The sequence below is a fragment of the Zalophus californianus genome, chromosome 2 (assembly GCF_009762305.2).
Source record: "Zalophus californianus isolate mZalCal1 chromosome 2, mZalCal1.pri.v2, whole genome shotgun sequence".
Lineage (NCBI taxonomy): Eukaryota > Metazoa > Chordata > Mammalia > Carnivora > Otariidae > Zalophus > Zalophus californianus.
In genome coordinates, this window is record NC_045596.1 from 96,879,547 (window position 1) to 96,900,357 (window position 20,811).

The following is a 20,811-nucleotide window of genomic DNA, read 5'->3' on the forward strand; positions in this document are numbered from 1 at the left end:
AAATAGAGAGCTATGGGGGAAAAGTGTGCTGTGGTCTGGGGTATAGGTGGAACCTAAGCAAATATAAAATAATTTCTCGTTGACAATAGAATTATGGAAATCTGGTCTATATAATTCTCAATATCGACATAAATATGTCAAAAATAGACATCCTTGATAGAGACAGTGTTGCTATTTATACTGCTTTTTATCAAAATGATATTTGAGATGTCCTAAATGATATGCTGAAGAATTACCTTTTATATGTAGTTAAAAATAAAGCTTTTCACTTTTAAAATGTTTCTGAAACAAACGTGACCAGTATAAAAATCCTTAAAAAGTGCCTAAGCACTAGCTATTACAGAAACTTGAGAAGCAGTTTCTCACGTAAATAGTGTACAGCACGTGTGAGCAGAATAAGGTGCTAACAGAGTCATCAAAATATAAGAAATGCACATTCTGGATGCCTGTTCATTCTGCAGAAGGTGACAACAATCCTTGTTCTTAGGTTCAGACTCTGAGCCTGAAGACTCTGACAAGTGAAACACCTTCTTGGGATGCCTGGGTGGCTCAGTTGGTTAAGCAGCTGCCTTCGGCTCAGGTCATGATCCCAGAATCCTGGGATCGAGTCCCGGGTAGGGCTCCCCGCTCAGCAGGGAGCCTACTTCTCCCTCTGCCTGCCACTCCTCCTGCTTGTGCTCTTTCTCTCTCTCTCTCTCTCTGACAAATAAATAAATAAAATCTTTAAAAAAATAAAAAAATGCCTTCTTGAGCCCATTCTGTTCCAAATTTTTTAAGGGGGTCGAATTCTAGTCAGTATCTCAGCACTCCCACAACCTGTCGTCAGAGGATGGCATAATCATAATCATAATCATAATCAGAGGTTCCCTGTTATTATAGCAGGTAAGTTTTACAATGTTGGGAGAGAAGAGATAAATGTCATGAAGGATGTTTATAAAGAAAAGGACTTGCGATGCTTCTGTGCTACATCTTTTAAAAAAGGCAAGAACACGGCATATTCTAGGCAAGCTGCCCAGTACATTCTGCACTGTGCATAAACGACAGGCTTGGCTGTGCAGGAAAGCGCTATGACTTAGAGACATGGCAGATGAACACAGCTCTAGAGAGCTGGCTCAGGGTAGTGCTGCTGACACACATCGCAGGAGGAAGGCTGGATGCAGCAGCGGAGAGCCGTGTTTAATATAAAACATTGCATCCAATGCTGAGTTTATGGGCTGGCTGCAGAGTAAGTGGTTTCTGCTTCTATATCTAGTTAAGTATCAGGTACTGGTACAAGAAATGTAAGATTTTCAGATGAACCTGTTCGCATTGCCTCAATGTGTGCTCTACTCTGTTTTCTTTAGACTATCTAATGACTTGTGCCATTACAAATAATTTAGTTTGAATTAACTAATTAGTATATTGTGCAAGTTTCCAGAATTCTTCTTTTTTTTTTTTTTGCTCTGTTTGTATTAGAGGGTTGAGAAGGTCCTAGATTTATCTACCTATTTATTTTTAATTTTTTAGCTTTGAAAATTACAGTCTTCACCATTTTTAAGTATACAATTTAGTAGTGTTAACTTTATTCATATTGTTAGGCAACAGGTCACTAGAAATTTTCATCTTGCAAAACTGAAACTCAGTACTATTGAACAACTCATTTCTGCCCCCACCCTCAGTCCCTAGCAACCATCATTCTAATTTCTGCTTCTGTGAGTTTGACATATACCGGAACCATACAGTATTTTTCTTTTTATGACTGGTTTATTTCATTTATCATAATGTCTTTGAGTTTTGTCCGTATTGTAGCATATGGCAGGCTTTCCTTTTATATAAAGATGAGTCATTTTCCATTTTATGTATGTACCATATTTTCTTTATTCGTTCATCCATGGACCTTTGGGTTACCTCTACCTTTTGGCTATTGTGAGTAGAGTTGCAATGAACATGGGGGTGTAAATAGCTCTTCAAGATACTATTTTCAATTATTTCAGATATACACTCAGAAGTAGGATTGCTAGCTCATATAGTAATTGTATTTTTAATTTTTTGAGGAAACTCCCTATTGTTTTCCTTAGCAGCTGCCCCATTTTACATTGCCACCTGACCCAAGTGTTCCAGTTTCTCCACATCTTCAGCAGTACTTGCTACTTGCGCTTTTTTTGGTTTGTTGGTTTGGTTTGGTTTTTCTTTTTTATAGTGGCTTCCTAATGATTCTGAGATGATATTACATTGTGGTTTTTATTTTTATTTCTCTAAAGATTACTGCATTGAACATCCTTTCATATGCCTGATGGCCATTTGTATGTCTGCTTTGGAGAAATGTCTATTAAACTCTTGCCTATTTTTAAATTGGATTATGTGTTCTTGTTGTTGTTGTTGTTGTTGAGTTGTAGGAGTTATTTATGCAGTCCAGATATTAGCTCCTAGTCAGTACATTATTTGCAAGTATTTGCTCCCATTCTGTAGATTGCCTTTTCACTCTATTTGTTTGTTTTTGTGCAGAGGAGATTTTCAGTTTGATGTCCCATTTGTCTATTTTTGCTTTTGCTGCCTATATTTTGATGTCATAGACAAGAAATCATTGTCAAATCCAACATCAGGAAGTCTTTTCCCTATGTTTTCTTCTAGGAGTTTTATAGTTTTAGGTCTTATGTTTAGTTTAAAGACTCATTTTAAGTTAATTTTTGTGCACGGTGTAAGGTAAGGGTCCAAGTTCATAGTATTTCATGTGGATATCAACTTTTCCCAGCACCATTTGTTGAAGGGACTCTCCCTTCGCCATTGACTGGTCTCGCATCTTTGTCAAAGACCACTTGGCTGCACTTGCAAGGGTTTATTTCTAAGCTCTCTATTCCATTCTATTGGTCTATGTGTCTGTCTTTACCCTAGTACTACATGTGTTGATTATCATATTTTTGGAACATGTATTGAAATCAAGATGTGTGACACCTCCAACTTCATTCAGATTTTGATGGGGACTGCATTGGATCTGTAAGTTGCTCTGAGTAGTATGGACATTTTAACAATATTGTATCTTCCCATCCATGAAGATAGCCAACGGATCCACAATTCTTAACATACTCTGCAACTGTGTAAATGGGGTTACAACAGTGACTCTTCAAATGTTCTTAGAACTATTCTCTAATTTTACATAATTTGTGAGAACGAAAGTTGTATTTGGCTAAGTAAAGGAATCTTTGGAAATCAGTTCAGTTCTCCATAAAATATGAGTCCATCTTACCTAATTTCAGTTTTAAAAGGCTTTTTTCCATGACAAGTAAAATCAGTATGAAAAGATCCCTATAACACATACAACTCCCTGTGTCCATCTTTTTACACATATACATTTTTCACACATATAAATATAATATATATTCCTTTTTTAAGATTTATTTATTTATTTGAGAAAGAGAGAGAGCAAGCATGAATCAGGGAAGGGGCAGAGGGGGAGAACCTTCAAGCAGACTCCCCACTGGGAGTGGGGAGCATGATGAGGGGTTCAGTACCACCATCCCTGAAATCATGACCTGAACTGAAACCAAGAGTCAGACACTTAACCCATGTCCAGGAACATCCCATATATATGTCTATATATGTATATACATTATATATACATTATGTATAATTATATATATATATAATATACATTATATAATATATTTAATATATATGAAACAGTGTGACATTTATTTACTTATTTATTTATTTAGAGAGAGTGAGAGTGGGGTGAGGATGGGGCAGAACGAGAAGGAGAAAGAGAATCCTAAGCATGTTCCACACCCAGCACAGAGCCCAACGAGGGGCTTGACTTCACAACCCTGAGATCATGACCTGAGCTGAAGTCCAGAGTCGGACACTTAACTGACTGAGCTATTCAGGCACCACGAAAAAGTGTGACTTTAAAAAAACTCCATAGCTGAGCTCTAAAATGAGATAAGGAAATTTACGACTTCCAAAAACAAAATAGAAACTCAGAAAAGACAAGGTTGTCAATGGGAGCTGAAGTAGGAAAAAAAATCATGATTCTAAAAACCAAATATTGGCCTTAGAGACCAATTTTAATGACAACACAAAATTAGATAATTACGAAGTGTCAGCATTGTGAAGCTACAGAGGGATAGCAGTCTGACAGGGTTGTGAATGGATAAAGAATCACGAAGAAACCATCTGAACTTTAAACTTGCCCCACGAGTTTTGTGGAGTCTTAGATAATGCTACTATATTTGTTTCCTTGGGCTGTGGTAATACAGTACCACAAACTTGGTGGCTTACAGCAACTGAAATTTTTTCTCACATGGTTCTGAAAACCAGAAATCCCAAACAAGATGTTGGTCCCTTCTGCAGGTTCTGAGTCAGAATCTATCCCACACCTTTCTCCCAGCTTCTGGTGGATGCTTGACACTTCTTGGCTAATAGACACATCACTCCAATCTGTCTCCATCCTTACAGTACTTTCTTTGTATCTGAAATCTGTCACTCATAGCACATGGGCCATTGGATTTAGGGCACACCCTAAATTCAAGATGATTTCATTCTGAGATACTTAGTTACACCCACAAAGACCCTATTTCCAAATAAGGGCACATTCACAAGTACCAGGGATCAGGACTTGGAAGTATATTCTTTTTGAGGTCACTTAAATAAACTATTACCAACATCATGGCAGAACATGAATCCAAAAGGTTAACACAATGTCAGTCCAGAATAAATGAAACTTCAGATGCTGGCCAAAGGAAACTTAAAATCTTGTCTGGACAATTCAGGATGGTGGGAACTCCAGTGAAAAATATCCCTGATAGAATATGAATTTACAGTTATTAACCATGTGAGAGGAAAAAAAGACAATCTCCACACCATAAAGATTATGTTTAAAATATTCAGAAATAAAAAAAAAAAAACACATTTTACTGCCAAAGTGTATCTTCTTCCAAATGTCCATTGAGGCGAATCAGGAGACTGGGGTACATCAATTTCTTGCTTTTTCTTTTTTTTCATCTTTTCTCTGTCACTCTCAATCCCTATTCCCCTTCCCTTCACCCTCTCCCTCCTTCTCTTAAAATCCTCCTTTTTCACCTTTTCCTCTTTTTTTCTCATTCTATTCTTTCTTAATTTCCATGATTGCAAGAAATAGTCCAAGATTAGGGCTGTATGATTTATGGCTTGCTGGCTATTTTCTATGAAAGAACAATATATGATTCTGATAGCTGGTTTTGTTCCTTCTTTTTCTCTTAGAAATAAAATGTTTCAAAATTAGAGTCCTCCCGGGTAAAATATTGCCATATAACATCTTACTGCCATCAAAAGAAAGAAGTTATAAAATACAAAAATAAGGATTTTAACCTCATCTCAATATACTAAGCTTCTTCGTGATTTTCACTGTTATGTTTTGATCAATTTCTTTCCTATGTATGTATCTTCAGAGCAATACCACTGTATTTGACCTTAAGCATTTCATGAAACTGGTCTTTTGTATTTGAATGTATTTGTATTCTGGCTTTAAGCAAGAACTTTTTTCCTAAGCAGTGAGAGTAATGTATCTTTACTCATTGTTTACCTTGTAGCTATTTATAGATTTATAGTCTAGTGACTCCAGTGTTTTATTCCATAGCATCTGAGTTTTCATAAATTTAACATCCCATTATTTTAAAGAATCGACACATACACAAATTGTCCAATCTTACTCCGTAGGTTGTAAAAAACTTGTTGAAAGAAATGAAGAAAAAAATAAAATTATGACTTTGAATTTCAGAGAATATTATTAAAAACTAATCATCAGAATTCTCTCAGAAAATTGAAGACAACACTTCTTAAGTATGCATACTGCACATAACTTTTTTGATTATCATGTTAACCAACACCGATTCTAATTAAGAAATGCTTCTGGGGGCGTGGAGCAAGATGGCAGAGGAGTAGGAGACCTGGATTTCGTCTGGTCTCAGGAATTCAGCTGGATGGATCAAATCATTCTGAACACCTACGAACTCAACAGGAGATTGAAGAAAAGAATAGCAACAACTCTCTGAACAGAAAAGAGACCACTTTCTGGAAGGTAGGACGTGCGGAGAAGTGAATCCGAGGCAATATTCGGGAGGATAGACAGCGGGGAAGGGGGCCGCCGTTGGCCCCTTCTGGCAAGTGATAGAGCCGCGGAGCACAAAATCGGAACTTTTAGAAGCCGGCTCTGCTGAGGGACGTCGATCCAGTGGCTAAGCTGGGGATGGAACCCTTGCTGGGACAGTGTGGTCTCAGGACCCTCAGGATCATAGAAAGACCGGGCATGACTGAGTGCAGCAGAGCTCCCAGGTATCGGAGGAGGGAAGCCGGCTGCAGAGATGGAGCCGAGACACGAGCTCTCAGCTCAGGGTTGCCATAAACCGTGATCTGCGGCCCAGTTGGGCCACTGCTCCTCCAGCAGGGACCCAACAAGCAGCAGATCCGGGGAGACTCCCCTTCCTCCCCTGGGGGGAGCAGCATGGGAGCGCACCACAGGGATCCGCTGGGTTTGGAGACTCTGCACTGGGTCGGGTGCCAGAGATAGAAACGCTCGGTCACAGGCCGGGTGAGCACGGAGTGCGGCTGGAGACCGGGGAGACGGGAGTGGCTTACTGCTTTTCTCCGGGGGTGCACTGAGGAGTGGGGCCCCGAGTTCTCGGCTCCTCAGGGGCAGAGATTGGGAGGCCGCCATTTTCGCTCTCATCCTCCAAAGCTGTACCAAGAGCTTGCAGGGAACAAAACCTCCCGAGAGCAAACAGGAGCAGATTACTACCCCGGACCGACAAGGCGGGGCAATTCCACCTCCAGCAAAGACATTTGGAAACCATGACAACAGACCCCTCCCCCAGAAGATCAACAGGAACAGCCAGCCAAGACCAAGTTTACTGATCAATGAGAATGGCAGAACTCCAGCGCTAGGGGAATACAGCACATAGAATTAATGGCTTTTTTACCATGATTCTTTAGTCTTCCGAAGTTAATTTTTTAACTTTTTTTTAATTTTTCTTTTTCCCTTTTTCAGCCAACATCTTATCAATCCCTTTTTTTTAAAAACATTTTTATTTTTCATTTTTAGAGTCATTATCTATTACTTCATAGTAGTTACCCTTATTATTGGCATATATATATATATATATATATGTTGTTCCTCTTTAAAATTTTGAGATACAGTTTCTTCTAACAGATCAAAATATACACTAAATCTCTAGTGTATGGCTTTGTTCTAGACTTCTGCCTGATCACATTCTCTCCCCTTTGTTTTTCTTTCTTTCTTTTTCTTTTTAAATCCTCTTCTTTCTTTTTTCAAACAACTTCTTATCAATTCCTTTTATAAATTTGTTTGCAATTTTCATCTTTACAGTCATATTCCATCCCTTCATTGTATCAACTCTTATTTTGTACATATGTAAGTCTTTCTTTCTTTAAAATTTTGGGAGGCATTTTCTTCTAACAGACCAAAATACACCCAAAATCTAGTGTGTGGCACTGATCTATGCACAAGCATGATCATATTTGATCATATTCTGTTTTTTGTTTTGTTTTGTAGTGTTTTTGTTTGTTTTTATCTTTTTCTTTTTCTTTCTTTTCTTTTTTTTCTTTCTTTTATCTTTCTTTTCCCCTGGTTTCAGGTCTTTTCTGATTTGTTTATTGTATATTTTCTGGGGACGTTGTTACTCTGTTAGCATTTTCTTCTCTCATTCAACTATTCTCTGGACAAAATGACAAGATGGAAAAAATCACCTCAACAAAAAGAACAAGAGGTAGTACCGACTGCCAGGGACCTACCCAGTATGGACATTAGCACAATGTCTGACCTAGAGTTCAGAATCATGATTTTAAAGATACTAGCTGGGCTTGAAAAAAGCATGGAAGTTATTAGAGAAACCCTTTCTGGAGAAATAAAAGAACTAAAATCGAACCAAGTCGAAATCAAAAAGGCTATTAATCAGGTGCAATCAAAAAAGGGGGCACTAACTGCTAGGATAAACGAGGCAAAAGAGAGAATCAGTGATATAGAAGACCAAATGATGGAAAATTAAGAAGCTGAGAAAAAGAGAGATAAACAACTACTGGATCATGAGGGCAGAATTCGAGAAATAAGTGATAACATAAGACAAAACAATATTAGAATAATTGGGATCCCAGAAGAAGAGAAAGAGAGAAATGCATAAGGTATATTGGAACAAATTATAGCAGAGAACTTCCCTAATGTGGGGAAGGAAATAGGCATCAAAATCCAGGAGGCACAGATAACCCTCTCTCAAAATCAATAAAAATAGGTCAACACCCCAACATCTAATAGTAAAACTTCCGAGTCTCATAGACAAAGAGAAAATCCTGAATGCAGCTCAGGAGAAGAGATCTGTAATCTGTAGTGGTAGAAATATTAGATTGGCAACAGACCTATCCACAGAGACCTGGCAGGCAGAAAGGACTGGCATGATATCTTCAGAGCACCAAAGGAGAAAAATATACAGCCAAGAATACTATATCCACCTAGGCTGTCATTGAAAATAGAAGGAGAGATAAAAAGCTTCCAGGACAAACAAAAACTAAAGGAATTTGCAAACATGAAACCAGCCCTACAGGAAATATTGAAAGGGGTCCTCTAAGCAAAGAGAACCTAAAGGCAGCATAGAACAGAAAGGAACACACTCAATATACAGTAACAGTCACCTTACAGGCAATACAATGGCACTAAATTCATATCTTTCAATAGTTACTCTAAATGTAAATGGGCTATATGCTCCAATCAAAAGACACAGGCTATCATATTGGATTAAAAAACAAGACCCATTGATACGCTGTCTGCAAGAGACTCATTTTAGACCCAAAGACACCCCCAGATTGGAAGTGAGGGGGTGGAAAACCATTTACCATGCTAAGGGACACCAAAAGAAAGCTGGGGTGGCAATCCTTATATCAGACAAATTAGATTTTAAACCAAAGACTGTAATAAGAGATGAGGAAGGACACGATATCCTACTTAAAGGGTCTATCCAACAAGAAGATCTAACAATTATAAATATCTATGCCCCTAACATGATAGCAGCCAATTATATAAGACAATTAATAACAAAGGCAAAGAAACACACTGACAACAATACAATAATAGTGGGGGACTTTAACAGACCCCCTCACTGAAATGGACAGATCATCTAAGCAAAAGATCAACAAGGAAATAAAGACTTTAAATGACACACTGGACCAAATGGACTTCACAGACATATTCAGAACATTCCATCCCAAAGCAACAGAATACACATTCTTCTCTAGTGCCCATGGAACATTCTCCAGAATAGATCACATCCTAGGTCACAAACCAGGTCTCAACTGGTACCAAAACATTGGGATTATTCCCTGCATATTTTCAGACCACAGTGCTTTGAAACTAGAACTCAATCACAAGAGGAAAGTCGAAAAGAACTCAAATATATGGAGGCTAAAGACCATCTTACTAAAGAATGAATGGGTCAACCAGGAAACTAAAGAAGAATTAAAAAAATTGATGGAAACCAATGAAAATGAAAACAACTGTTCAAAATCTTTAGAATGCAGCAAAGGCAGTCCTAAGAGGACATTATATAGCAATACAAGACTTTCTCAAGAATCAAGAAAGGTCTCAAATACACAACTTAACTCTACACCTAAAGGAGCTAGAGAAAAAACAGCAAATAAAGCCTAAACCCAGCAGGAGAAGAGAAATAATAAAGATCAGAGCAGAAATCAATGAAATAGAAACCAAAAGAACAGTAGAACAGATCAACGAAACTGGGAGCTGGTTCTTTGAAAGAATTAGCGAGATTGATAAATCCCTGGCCAGACTTATCAAGAAGAAAAGAGAAATGACCCAAATCAACACAATCATTAATGAAAGAGGAGAGATCACAACCAACACCAAAGAAATAGAAACAATTATAAGAACATATTATGAGCAACTATAGGCCAGAAAATTAGGTAACCTGGAAGAAATGGATGCATTCCTAGAGATGTATCAACTACCAAAACTGAACCAGGAAGAAATAGAAAACCTGAACAGACCTATAACCACTAAGGAAATTGACGCAGTCATCAAAAATCTCCCAACAAACAAAAGCCCAGGGCCAGATCGCTTTCCAGGGGAATTCTCCCAAACATTTAAAGAAGAATTAATACCTATTCTTCTGAAATTGTTCCAAAAAATAGAAATGGAAGGAAAACTTCCAAGCTCGTTTTATGACACCACCATTACCTGAATCCAAACACCAGACAAAAACCCCATCAAAAAGAATTACAGACCAATATCCTTGATGAACATGGATGTAAAAATTCTCACCAAAATCCTAGCCAATAGGATCCAACAGTACATTAAAAGGATTATTCCCCACCACAACCAAGTGTGATTTATCCTGGGCTGCAAGGTTGGTTCAAAATGGCAAATCAATCAACGTGATACAATACATTAACAAAAGAAAGAACAAGAACCATATGATTCTCTCAATAGATGCAGAAAAAGTATTAGACAAAGTACAGCATCCTTTCTTGATCAAAACTCTTCAGAGTATAGGGATAGAGGGTACATACCTCAATATCATGAAAGCCATCTATGAAAAACCTACAGTGAATATCATTGTCAATGGGGAAAAACTGAAAGCATTCCCCCTAAGGTCAGGAACACGGCAGGGATGTCCACTATCACCACTGCTATTCAACATAGTATTAGAAGTCCTAGCAACAGCAATCAGACAACAAATAGAAATCAAAGGCATCCAAATTGGCAAAGAAGAAATAAAACTCTCACTGTTTGCAGATGATATGATACTTTATGTGGAAAACCCCAAAGACTCAACCCAAAACTGATAGAACTCATACAGGAATTCCGTAATGTGGCAGGATATAAAATCAATGCACAGAAATCTGTCGCATTCCTATACACCAACAGCAAGACAGAAGAGAGAGAAATTAAGGAGTCGATCCCATTTACAATTGCACCCCAAACCATAGATACCTAGGAATAAATCTAACCAAAGAGGCAAATGATCTGTACTCACAAAACTGTAAAATACCCATGAAAGCATTGAAGAAGACACAAAGAAATGGAAAAACTTTCCATGCTCATGGATTGGAAGAACAAATATTGTGTAGATGTCAATGCTACCTAGAGCAATCTACACATGCAATGCAATCCCCATCAAAATACCATCCACTTTTTTCAAAGAAATGGAACAAATAATCCTAAAATTTGCATGGAACTAGAAAAGACCCCAAATAGCCAGAGGAATGTTGAAAAAGAAAGGCAAAGCTGGCGGCATCGCAATTCCGGACTTCCAGCTCTATTACAAAGCTGTCATCATCAAGACGGTACGGTATTGGCACAAAAACAGACACATAGATCAATGGAACAGAATAGGGAGCCCAGAAATGGACCCTCAACTGTATGGTCAACTCATCTTTGACAAAGCAGGAAAGAATGTCCAATGGAAAAAAGAGAGTCTCTTCAACAAATGGAGTTGGGAAAATTGGACAGCCACATGCAGAAGAATGAAACTGGACCATTTCCTTACACCACACACAAAAATAGACTCCAAATGGTTGAAAGACCTAAACATGAGACAGGAGTCCTTCAAAAATCTGAAAGGAGAACACAGTCAGCAATCTCTTCGACCTCAGCCGCAGCAACTTCTTCCTAGAAACATCCCAAAGGAAGGGAAGCAAGGGCAAAAATGAACCACTGGGACCTCATCAAGATAAAAAGCTTTTGCACAGCAAAAGAAACAGTCAACAAAACCAAAAGGCAACCGGCAGAATGGGAGAAGATATTTGAAAATCACATATCAATAAAGGGCTAATATCCAAAATCTATAAAGAACTTAATCAAATTCAACACCCAAAGAACAAATAATCCAATCAAGAAATGGGCAGAAGACATGAACAGACATTTTTCCAAAAGAAGACATCCAAATGGCCAACAGACACATGAAAAAGTGTTCAACGTCGCTCGGCATCAGGGAAATCCAAATCAAAACCCCAATGAGATACCACCTCACACCAGTCAGAATGGCTAAAATTAACAAGTCAGGAAATGACAGATGTTGGTAGGGATGCGGAGAAAGGGGAACCCTCTTACACTTTTGGTGGGAATGCAAGCTGGTGCAACCACTATGGAAAACAGTATGGATGTTCCTCAAACAGTTGAAAATAGAGCTACCATATGATCCAGCAATTGCACTACTGGGTATTTACCCCAAAGATACAAATGTAGGGATCCGAAGGGGTACGTGCACCCCGATGTTTATAGCATCAATGTCCACAATAGCCAAACTGCTGAAAGAGCCAAGATGTCCATCGACAGCTGAATGGATAAAGAAGAGGTGGTATATATACACAATGGAATATTATGCAGCCATCAAAAGGAATGAGATCTTGCCATTTGCAATGATGTGGATGGAACCGGAGGGTGTTATGCTGAGCGAAATAAGTCAATTAGAGAAAGATATGTATCATATGACCTCACTGATATGAGGAATTCTTAATCTCATGAAACAAACTGAGGGTTGCTGGAGTGGTGGGGTTCAGTGGGAGGGATGGGGTGGCTGGGTGATAGACATTGGGGAGGGTATGTGCTATGGTGAGCGCTGTGAATTGTGCAAGACTGTTGAATCACAGATCTGTACCTCTGAAAAAAATATTGCAATCTATGTTAAGAAAAAAAAGAAGAAGAAGATAGCAGGAGGGGAAGAATGAATGGGGGGAAATCAGAGGGGGAGATGAACCATGAGAGACAATGGACTCTGAAAAACAAACTGAGGGTTCTAGAGGGGAATGGGGTGGGGGGATGGGTTAGCCTGGTGATGGGTATTAAAGAAGGCACGTTCTGTCTGGAGCACTGGGCGTTATGCACAAACAATGCAGCATGGAACACTACATCCAAAACTAATGATGTAATGTATGATGGTTAACATAACAATACAAAAATTTAAGGGAAAAAAAATACAACCTGGCACAATTGGTACAGCAAAAAAAAAAAAAAAAGAAGTACATTTTTTGTGATGAGCACCAGGTGATTAAAATAAAAACTTAATAAATAAATAAATAAATAAATAAATAAATAAAGACTTGAAAAAAGCAAAAAAAAAAAAGAAATGCATCTGATTAAGAAAGTCATTTGCATCAACTTTCAGACAATGGTTTTACCTCATGGAACTTACTAGTGTAATCACATATTTGCCATCAAGAAAGAGATTAATGTAACATATTAAAATAAAATTTAAAAAAAATAGAGCTGGCCTGATGTAGGTGACATGGCCTTTTAAATGTGTGTTACGTGAGATAACATACTGAAAGTTTGAGATTCAGACTAACAGGATACACTGTATTTATAACAAATGCTTATAGCTTTGGAAAACGAATTTTATTTTCACTATCTGAAAGCATATTAAAATTTAAAGCTTTTTTCACCCCAGAATCCCAGCTTCTGTTAGTATCTTGACATTATTAATTTATTATGGAAGAAATGAAAAAAACAGATTGATACTCTATTTTATCTAGTATATTGATCATTTTAAAATTTCACTTTATAGCTTGAAAGTGCTTTTACCTCTTTTAGCTAAGAAAAAGGTCAGCATACATAAGTGACTTCTAAAGGAACAAAGTAATATTCAGAGTAGTTCTGTCACATACCTAAGACATATAGCATATGCTCAGAGGTTTTGGTTTAATTGCTTTAATAAAAATATACAGGTCTGCAATTAAATAATTGCCCCATTTCTCAAACTTTTATATCCTATCAGGTATATTCATATGTGTAATGACAAAAAGTGTTTAAAAGTCTAGATTTTATTCTTCAAAAGTCAATTGAAAAGAACATACTTTAAATAAAGATGTATTTTTATTCATTACTCAGATAGAATAATGTTTTTACCATGGCTTCAAGTATATCTCTCTTCTTTATATAATCATTAGTGGAATAAAGAAAAGATTTTCTCTGTAGAAGAATATTGAAAATTAGGCTATACTACGTCAGCACAGCGCTTTTTTCTAAAATATGTGTTCTTGGTTATCCTAGAAAATAAATACTCAGAATAAATGTACCTAACTAGATGAACTACTGACCTGTTCTACTGTGAAAATTCCTCTACACCTCTGTTTTATTATTAATTTTATTATTTCCATTTCTTCTAAGTGAGCACTCATTTTCACAGCCTCTGTTAACAAAATAAAGGTGAGTAGGCTGAAATACAAGCAGAGATTTGTGCTACACAAAGTTGGCTTCTATAATAATGATGTTTTCTCCCCCATCAGAATTAACTATTGCCCTATTTAGATAGAACCTGATACTTTCACTGTGTAGAAAAATGACCATGGAAAAAAATTCATCAAAATTTTGTAATTCAGTGAGTTTCTCAAATTTAAGAAACTCTAGTTAATTTATCTTTGTAGGACACATCAGCACTTTTACATTGCCTGGCACATAATAGATGACCCACAGATGTTTTCAAGTTTATGAGAGCTATATTTTGCAAAATATGGTTCCCTCACCATACTTTTGACCACAAAAATAAAGTTAATAATTGATTAATATGATTAATTTTTTACTGGATTCAAACAACAGCTCCCTGCCTGCAATGAAATAATAATTCATTGATGAAACATGCAACCACACCACTTCACTATTTTTGTCCTGATGTTGAAGTAAAACTGTTTTTTATTAATGATTCTAATTAATCTTCTAAAAACTGCACATGACCATCACCCCGCTCTGAGCCCTGTAGACTATGAAAATACACCAAAAGGTAGAGATGCTAAACTCAAGCTACATTTATTCCCCCAAATAAGTGGTTATATATTTAAAATCAGCTAAAGAAATAAAATAAAGGATGCATCCTAAAACCTGGGAGTTTTCTTGTGAAATTGAATTTTAGTGATATAAAAGCTAATGAGATTTGCAATGACTCCCCTGTAATTTTAGTCATGTCTCAAAGACATGAAATATTAAGGTGGAAAAACATTAGGGTATAGTTAGGAAACATTTTCATTTTAAGAGGGCCATTAAAAATAAAGAGGAATATTATTAATAGTGTAATGATATACAGAATACATTTCATTTATGTGACACAATTTGATTGTACCTATTACTTTGGCATATATTACTTTGGATAGTTGAGGCATTTATAATTATTAGGGCAAATTTACAAAATAAGAACTGAAAATTAGTTGTTAGATTGGGAATAATAAAATTTGGGAATAAAGAGTTTTCTATTAAATAAAAATTCACTACGGAGTTTTCTAGTTTGGTTTTAATTTATCTTAATTTTAAAGTAAACACAATGATCTTAATATATTATTAATATACTTAGTGAAGAAAATAGAAAAATCTTAGCAAATTTTATAAGAGTAAAACGACTTAACTATTCAAGTTTTATTTTTTCTTAACATATCAGAAAATTGGAGGTAGAATTTTGTGTTTGTAGCACTTTAGCAGATACTCTTAGTATTTAGAGATTGAATATATTTTAATCTAAAAAAGTCCAGCAAATAAATGTGTTTTCTAAACTCTGACAGCAATACAGAACAATTGGTCAAATAAATTTAGTCAAGAATCCTTCAGTCGAATGTATGTTTAAATCATGTAGACAAATAAAAAAATACAATTTATGCTTTAATTTTATAAAGCAAAGCATTTTTATGAATTTTCAATTGGAACTTTTAAATTGCTGGTTTGCAATTAAGTTTAGGTTCATAGTAGATGTTCTTTGTAGCTGCCTTTTCCTGAGTCAGGAATTCCTAAATTTAAAACTAAAAAGAGGGACTGGTGTAGGGGTTTAGCGTATGCCCTAAGACTCTCTTTTGTACATTTTATTAATTTTCAGAAAGGAAAAGGAATTCAGTAAGAAGCTTTCAAATGCATGATATTTTATATAAGAAGAGCTAAAGGGCGCCTGGCTGGCTCGGTTAGTTGGGTGACTGCCTTCGGCTCAGGTCATGATCCTGGAGTGCCGGGATCGAGTCCCACATTGGGCTCCCTGCTCAGCGGGGTGTCTGCTTCTCCCTCTGACCCTCACCCTGCTCGTGCACTCACTCTCTTTCTCTCTCTCTCAAATAAATAAATAAAATCTTAAAAAAAAGAAGAGCTAAAATAAAAAAATATGATTATAAATGGTATTTCACAACTGATCGATCAATTCATTGAAACCTAATTTATCCATACGTATATTAAGCCAAATATTATATATATGTATATATGTGTGTGTGTGTGTGTGTATATATATATATGTGTGTGTGTGTGTATATATATATATATATATATATATATATATGTATATATATATATATATATATATATAGGTCGTATAAGAAAGTTTTATGTTCTCTTTCTTATAGGCCTTAAAAAGACAATATACTCTGAGGGCTCAATCTCTGGAGAACATCAGCATCCTATTTGTTTCTATAAACTTTCCATAGTGATCTGTTTCTTCCCTTTTCTCCTTACATCTACCTAAAACCTATGTCCCCTCTCCCAAAGCACATATTCTCCTGTCAGTCCACTCACTATTTCCAAATACCAGATTTGGCTAAAGACTTTAGGTAGCATAAGATGGCTATAATAGTGAAAACCAGATCCATTCTCATGTTTTATATACAGTGCACATTTATTATCTCCAAGACAAATGTTACTTCCTATTAGGGAATGTTTTCTACTATAGCCCCTCCATCTAGAATTATTATCCTATTGTTGCCTAGAGAAATGACTTATTCTTTAAAAACTCACCTCAAGTGTCACCTCTCCTGGGAAGTTTCTCTTCACTTCTCTATGCACATTAAGTGCCCCTCTCCTAATTTCCACTCTGGGAAGTCCCAGTAGGCCTCTGGTATATGCTTACCACCAAGAATGTGGGCAGCCAACAGCAGGAACTTTGTCAGCCTTGTGTCCACAGCACTAGAATGTTACCTTACTTTTTCTAAATACTGAATAAAATTGTGAACAAATAAATATGCTATAAAAATATTAAATATTTAAATAAACACCCTCATAATCAGTATTTTATTGTTCTAGTTACAACAAATAAGGAGAAAGTGTGGGTGTTCTAACAGTTTAATATGTTTTTATACATAGCTTGAGTAACATTGATAAAGGTAAGAAAGTTATTACTGATAAATAATTTGCTATCCTGGGATACTCATTAATGGAGATAAAATTTAATAATATTTTGATTATAATTGGTACCTGTTCTTATATAGTGAATTCTGTTTTGAAAAAAACCTCTCCCACCACCCAGCTACTCAGGATCTGACTTTCTATATGGAACTGTGAATTACACTAGTATAAAAAATTCATCAGGATTTGGAAATCAAAGCAAACTTAGGTAATATCTCTTGTGGAAACCATCATTGGCCATATTTTTGTCAGCGGTGTCAAAGAACAACTCAGAGATGTTATGTTAGAGCGCAGCTGAATATTCTCACACACCAAAGACATCAATCATATGCAGTTTGTAAACACAGGGAAATGTAATATTTATAAGGGCAAAATTGAGTCTGTGGAAAAGGGAGTCTTACATTTTGTTTCTGGGTGAACTTTTGGCAGGCAGTTGTCAAGAAAGGCAGTTTGCTCTTTAGCTGACCAACAGATTTATCAGGGAAAGTGGCTTTAATTCTTTGTGGTTTTCGTAACATAATGTATGGTTTCAAATTGGAGAAACTGACAATGTTTCTAGCTCTCTCTGAGGACAACTAGGCTAGTGTCTTCTTGTTAGTACCTCCGCCCTAGTTAGGCCATGCCTGCCCCTCCCTCGACCTGCATTCTCAGCAGGGATGTTCCCATCACACAATTTAGAAGCTTAATCTCAGGAAACAAACTGAGGGTTGCTGGAGTGGTGGGGGGTGGGAGGGATGGGGTGGCTGGGTGATGGACACTGGGGAGGGTGTGTGCTATGGGGAGTGCTGTGAATTGTGTAAGACTGTTGAATCACAGACCTGTACCCCTGAAACAAATAATGCAACATATGTTAAGAAAAAATAAAGAAGGAAGAAGATAGCAGGAGGGGAAGAATGAAGGGGGCGGAAATCGGAGGTGGAGACGAACCATGAGAGACTATGGACTCTGAGAAACAAACTGAGGGTTCCAGAGGGGAGGGGGGTGGGGGGATGGGTTAGCCTGGTGATGGGTATTAAAGAGGGCACGTTCTGCATGGAGCACTGGGTGATATACACAAACAATGAATCATGGAACACTACATCAAAAACTAATGATGTAATGTATGGTGATTAACATAACATAATAAAAAAAATAAAACTAAAGGCACACCTAAACCTCTAGGATACTGTCAAAAACAAACAAACAAAAAGAAGCATGGGTGCAAAGGTACTGATGATAGCACTTATTGATATTTACCTATCATTTCCTTCTTAATGAAAGTGCCATTATAAATTCCTTTACTTCATCACCAAAACTGTAATCCCAGGGGCACCTGGGATAATACCAGGGGCTCATTCGGTCTTGATTTTAGCTCAGGTATGATCTCAGGGTTGTGAGATCAAGCCCACGCAGTGGGGAGTCTGCTTGGGATTCCCTCTCTCCCGCTCTCTCTGCCCCTCCCCCTCAAATAAATAAATACATCTTAAAAAGCAAACAAACAAACAGAACCCTGCAGTCCCAATATTCATTACCAATGTCTTTAAAATTTATGACAGCAATTTCCAGCAGATCTTTCTGTCTCAGTTTCTAATTTAAATACAAATTTAGCCCCACCTAGTGTTCTTAAAGTATCTTTTTTATTACTTAACTCCCCTGCATAATTTTTTAGTGTTTCACATTTTGGTAATTTAAATGCCTAATAATTCTTTTATTTAAGACTCTCAAATGTGATTAATCTAAATTTCAGCTGATCTTCATTGCTTTTCTGTAGTTTTCCCACACTCCACTACATTTCTCAGTGGCTTTTAACCATGACATGTGCATTATTCTCTGAGCCTTAGCTTATGCTGTTCACCAGACGAGAAGTCTCTTGATCATTCAGACAGACTAGTTAAATCACCCTTCTTTGAATTTTTACAGAATTCATTTTATATACAACTAATTTGACATTTACAATTACTGCCTGGTACAACTGATTTTCTTTTTACTTATATAAGATTTATCTTAAGTTGGATTTTAAATAGATCAAAGAGAGAAAGTCCTAGAAGTTTAACCCACATTAAATATATCACAGATTTTTTACAAATCATTACCAGTAATATATTTTTGTATGAAAACCTTCTTTCAGTCCCCTTTATTACATATTTCTAAACTCTTTTTTCCCTTTTATTAAAGTTCGTGTCCCTAGAAACCACAGATTTCTGAAAAAAATGTTTCCCATGAGAAATGCTAATATTAGGGATTAAATTTTTTTTTAACTTACTGTTATCTTTCCAGTTAATAAGAAATACTGAAGGCAACATTTGAACATTAGAGCCCAGAATAATTGTTTACATTTATGGCAATCAAAGCACATGTTTCTTTTATTTATAATAATTATCTTATGCTTCTTGTTGCACATAGATTATAAAAATTGCACCAACTCTCCACCCTTCCCTGTTATTATGCCATTTGAAATGTCACTTCGCCTGAATCAGGGCTGACCTCGTGAGTGGTTTTGGCCTACAGAAAGCAGTGAAAGTGACAGTATACAAATTTGTAGGCCAGACCTCACAAGGCATTGCCACTGCCATGTGAACAAGCCTGGCCTCGAGGATGGGAGACCATGGAAAGCTAAGCCATGCCATTCCAACCGGGCTATCCTAAACCTACCAAACCCACAAAGAGCCAGCTGAACTGAGAACAGCAGAATCACAAAGATTAGCAGAACTGTGGAGTAAAACACACGGGGGAGCTTTTCCAGAGAGCAGAACGGAATCCTACAGAAGGAACACATAGTACCTGCAGATGGGGAATCTGGCAACATTTACCCAGTGAGATTTCAGAATTGAGAGGAACTGGTGACTGCTGAGTGCTTGTTTCCATCCCCTTTCAAATATGATACCTCATCTAAGTTCTAAGACACAGTGTCAGAATAATCCATTATTAGTGATTATTTTTGTCATACAATTATTCTAAAATAATTTGCTCACTAGTTCCTAGTCAGATATCCTATGCCCAATCCTTCTGTCACTTGAAAAGCTTTCTGATATTTATTGCTTAGCCTTTTATTTTTCCAAGTAATAAAATTTCTATTTATTCAATTTTTCTTTATGAGATTTGATTTTTGAGCTGCTTATCTCTGGAACATAATGTATCTTCCACTGTCTCTTAAAATGTGGTGCCCAGGACATAAGGTCACCCAGATACGTCCTGACAAGAGTATGAAATTCAGAGGGAACTATTTCTTTCCTTTTTTTCTGTTCATGAAATACTGATGGCTTATTGGACTTTTTTTTCCCACACGATCTGTAATTAGACCAACTTCCTCACTGACAGTTACCCAGAGTTGATCTGCAAATGGACTAGAATAGCAGTTTCTAGTTGTCCATATACAGTTCCATTATTTTATTATGGACCGGGTAACAGACTGAGCAGATCTTTAAAAAATTTTGCTTCTATAACCATACTCTTTTGTTTACTTTGTGGCAAAAGATGATAAAATAAACATTTTGGTCTTTAAAATATTTAATGACTACAGAGTCAAGTCTGAGCCCTGAGTCACATCCCTAAAGATACCCCAAGAGGCCAACATTGAATATATTTATTGGCACACTTTGAATATGGTTATTATAACAGCTGTTAATTTATGTAACTCAGCCAAAATCCACTTCATATTTCTACTGCCCAGGAAAAATAATTACTTAAGAAACTTTGTCAAATATCTGACAAAATAGATAAAC

The 20,811-nt window shown here is 36.7% G+C and overlaps 1 long non-coding RNA gene across 1 annotated transcript in view; it reads left to right on the top strand.

Annotated features, from left to right (window-relative positions):
* The first annotated feature begins 1,079 nt into the window (after window positions 1-1,079).
* The window catches only part of LOC118356491, a 52,495-nt gene continuing 32,763 nt past the window's right edge, over window positions 1,080-20,811 (top strand). The window contains exon 1 of the long non-coding RNA XR_004819802.1: window positions 1,080-1,225. This is a non-coding gene — a long non-coding RNA (uncharacterized LOC118356491). The remainder of the gene's footprint in view (window positions 1,226-20,811) is intronic.